This window comes from Myotis davidii, unplaced genomic scaffold (assembly GCF_000327345.1).
Source record: "Myotis davidii unplaced genomic scaffold, ASM32734v1 scaffold624, whole genome shotgun sequence".
NCBI lineage: Eukaryota > Metazoa > Chordata > Mammalia > Chiroptera > Vespertilionidae > Myotis > Myotis davidii.
Genome location: NW_006295731.1, coordinates 884,797 through 889,170, shown reverse-complemented (window position 1 = coordinate 889,170; position 4,374 = coordinate 884,797). Strand labels below are relative to the sequence as shown.

General features: G+C 41.3%; 1 long non-coding RNA gene across 1 annotated transcript in view; it reads right to left on the bottom strand.

Annotated features, from left to right (window-relative positions):
* Nucleotides 1–1,058: 1,058 nt before the first annotated feature.
* Nucleotides 1,059–4,374, bottom strand: part of LOC107184178 — a 13,101-nt gene continuing 9,785 nt past the window's right edge. The window contains exon 3 of the long non-coding RNA XR_001515009.1: nucleotides 1,059–1,135. This is a non-coding gene — a long non-coding RNA (uncharacterized LOC107184178). The remainder of the gene's footprint in view (nucleotides 1,136–4,374) is intronic.

Here is a 4,374-nt window from a genome sequence, read left to right as displayed (position 1 = left end):
AACTCCCCAATCAGCCCTGCTCTGAGCCCGATCAGTGGCTACACCTAGGGGTTGGGGGTGCCCTCTGCCACCCGGGAGCAGGCCTAAGCCAACAGGGCGTTATCTCCTGAGGGGTCCCAGACTGTGAGAGGGCACGGGCCAGGCTGAGGGAGAACCCCTACCGCCTGAGTGCACAAATTTTTGTGCACTGGGCTTCTAGTCCTATATAATAAAAGAGAAACATGCAAATTAACTATCCCTCTGCTATGTTCAAGCCATGCCCACCAGCCACATCCACCAGCCAATCAGGAGCATGTATGCAAATTAACCGAGCTAAGATTGCAGCGACCACAAAGCTGGAGGAAGCAGGAGGCTTGGGTTGCCCCCTGCAATGGAGGAAACCAAGCTTCTTGCCTGTCCTGGCTGGCCCTCCGCTCAGCTCAAGGCTACAAGGTTTTAATTATAGAAGATAAATAAATCCCAGATACCTGTTTCTAGCCAGCCTTGGCCTCTGCTCAAGGAGGGGCTGGCAACCCAGTGTTCCAGCCAGACCTGGGTTTCACTCAAGGCTACAAAGTTTCAATTATAGAAGACAAATAAATCCCAGAAAAAAGAAAAAAAGAAAGGCTGGGAGCTTGGGTGGCTGGGGGGCGTGGCCAGCCTGAAAACAGCCCTCATCCCCTCACCCAGGCTGGCCACACCCCCACGGGTGAGGTTCCCCGCTGGGGGGCTTGGTCAGCCTGTAAACAGCCATCAGCCGCTCACCCAGGCTGGCCAGGCACCCCAGTGGGGACCCCCACCCTGAAGGTGGTGTGGCAGTCTGAAAATGGCCCTCAGCCCCTCACCCAGGCTGGCCAGTCACCCCAGCAGGACCCTGATCCTGATCTTGGACACCCTACAGGGCAAATCAGCTGTCCCCCATCTGTGCACCAGGCCTCTATCCTATATAATAAAAGGGTAATATGCCTAAGCCAGCACGTGGTTATCCCCCGAGGGGTCCCAGACTTCAAGAGGGCACAGGCCAGGCTGAAGGACCCCCCCCCCCCGAGTACACAAATTTTTGTGCACCGGGCCTCTAGTATATAGTATGTTGACAGAGTACCCAGTTTCTGCTTTGGCTTCAGTCTCATACTGGTCAACTTCACACATAAAGGTCCTGTGCCCTTGTAGGATTCATGGAAGACCTTGGGAAAGAAAGCATAAAACTGCACCTGGCTAATTTCACGGCAACATACAAAAGACTCCCCCCGCTCTCACCAAATGGCAAAACTCTTTGTCATACCATATCTCCTCCTTTACCAGGAGATGTAAAGATTTTATCAGAGAAAGCAATTCTCCAATCATGGACAGATAATGAGAGACCTATTCCTCATAACTGTTCAAACTTTCAGGAACACTACTCATATGGCAGAAATTCTCTGAAAGGTAATTCTTGGATACTCCCAAGCCCTCCTAATTCAAGTGAAATAGCATTTGGGGAAACTAAAAATAAAACTTTGCCTTTACCCATCCTGCCACCCCCGCATAACTTGGATCAACATAATCAAAACTGCCTTTATAATAATTAATTCTGAAGAGATGACTTGGTCATGAGGTTGCTGTACCTCCCGCAAATATTCTTGAGAAATTATTTAATAAACTGAAAGCAGGTTTTGATTAAACTTTTGCAGAGTTCTTCAATGTACACATTTGCACATACTGTAATATATTATGTAGGCGATTTTCCAGTATGAGAGTAACCGTCCAGCTTCACATTCTGGCTAAGAATCATATATATACTACTAATAAATTAATAAACTTGGGGTGTTTCAAAAATAAAAAAATAAATCTATAAAAATTACTCAAGAAAAATATAAAATATGAATATTGCTATAATAATTAAAGAGATTGAATTGCTAATTTTCATGGGAGTTAAAAGTTTTTCTTTCTCTTAGATCTCACCTGCCCAGGCTTCCCCCTTCTCCCAGGTGCTTAGAGAAAGCAAGGCTCAGGTCTTAAGGTACTTTCCCCAAAGCACATGACTTTCTAGTGTTGAAACCAGAATTCTCACCCAGGTCATCTCATTCCTGAGCCTTTGTTCTTGGCTAGGCCCATACTCATTTCCATGGAAATAGTAGGAGAAAGGACAGTGCCAGCAGTAATGGCACCATTCCAAATTTCCTGCTGCAGCAGGTGGCCAAACAAAAAGTAAATAAAAAACACTAAACAAAAGCAATCAGAAAGCTTCATCGGGTTTTTAGAAGGAGCCACGAGTTTCTAAGATGCCAGTTGGAAATCTGGAACTTGATATCAGAGCCTCTACATCTCCATCAGAAGGGAGGGGATCACAAATCCTCTTGATGATGCATTCATTCACTCATTCATTCAATAGACATTAATGGAGAGCTTACCATGTGCCAAAATATTTTCCAACAAAACAAAACAAAAATATTAATGGAGTTTATATTCCAAATGTGGAGAGGTAGAAAATGAACTAAATAAGTGAAATATATCAGGTCTTACATGGTGATAAGTACCATGGAGAACAATAAAGCAGGTAAGAAGGAAAGTATAGCAATTCAGATATAATAGTTTGTTTCTGCAGGTTGGAGAAATAAGGGTTACTCGTTTTGTTTGATATCCCACACTTCTCAGAACTTGAGATAAAACGCCCCCACACAGTCTAAGTTGATTTTTGTTCCTCCTATCACTTATTTGTTTTATTTTCTTACAAATTATTAACTTTGCAAGCTATGATGTTGCAAGGGCTTGTCTCAGTCTGCACCTCCCTACCCCCATCCCATTGTAGCAGCTGTCATTTCTATTGACTGCCCACAAAACAGGCTTGTTCTTTGATGATTGTGAGCCTATATTAAGAAAAAAATCCCTTTGATGTTGCTCCTTTTATTTTCTGCTTATCTCAGTGTCTAATTTTTTTTCCTCAAAGAACTGGTCTAACATCACAAGTGTGAATTTGGGAGTCAGAAGAGCCTGAGTTTAATACCTTAGTTTTATAATTTATTAGACACTTTGGCAAATTACTTAATGTCTGAATGGTATGAAATGAATATAATGCTACAGAAACAATCTCAAGTCTTTATCTAGATTGAGAGGTTGGCACCAAAATAAAAATCAATGAAGATGTCTGAGGACTAGGGAAACAAAATGTCAGTATTATGCTACACCAACACTTCTGGTCATTCCTAGTTCAGTTGTCTAGTTTCCTGTTCGTTCTCTGAACCTTTAATATAATTCTAAAAATTCACTTTTGCTTAAATTTTCCTGAGTTGTTTTCTGTTTTTCCTAACTTTTAAATAATTTCAGTAGAAAGATTATATATAATAAAACCAATGATGTACATGGCTACTAGTGCCAGAGCATGAGTTTAAATTTTGGTACCACCACTTAAACTTTCTGGACCATGCCGAAACCAGTTTGGCTCAGTGGATAGAGCGTCAGCCTGCGGACTGAAAGGTCCCAGGTTCGATTCCAGTCAAGGGCATGTACCTGGGTTGTGGGCACATCCCCGGTAGGGGTTGTGCAGGAGGCAGCTGATCGATGTCTCTCTCTCATCGATGTTTCTAACTCTCTATCTCTCTCCCTTCCTCTCTGTAAAAAATCAATAAAATATATTTTAAAAAAAACCTTTCTGGACCTCAATTTCATTATTTGTAGAAAGGAGATAATTAAAAATGGCATCTACATTATAGTTATTGTGGTAAGTGACCAATAAACATTAGGTTTTACTATTGTGTAATTGACTAAACTTTCTTAAATTAAATATTCTTACCCTTGGTCCTTCAATACCATGTTATAAGGAAGAATCCTCTGTAACATATGCTGTTCCCAGACATGTGATTTTATTGTGTTGATTGAATAAGAGCTGCAGAAACTAAGGACCCCAAAAAGGTTAGCTCAGCTTACATTGCATAGGGCCAGGAGCTACTCCTAAGAAATGGTATTTTAAATTGGTTTCAATAAATGTTGGTCTATCAGTCTGAAATCTTTTGAATGTAACAATGTGGTTGGTATAACTGACCAGGGACAACAAGCTTTACTTTGCATTAATTTAAATAAATTAGGTGTGTGTGGTATGAGGGAGGTTCTTCCCTTGATCTGTTCTTGATAGCTTCTCCTGAATCATTCTTTCTTGTCAAATCTCTCAATAATTTCTTTTCTAGGCAATGGTTATCAATATTTTATCTGTTCTCATTTTACCATTGTTTTATGTAATCAAGTCTTCATCACCTACACACATATAGTCAAATATTTGCCCCGAATAGCCCTATGGTTCATAACATTCCCTCTGACCTGCCTCAGAGTTCTAAAGCATTTCCGCATTATTATTTAACTAGTGTGTACTTTGAAAACACTGAGGACCTTTAAACTCTCTCCATTAAGCACTTTGATTTTTGC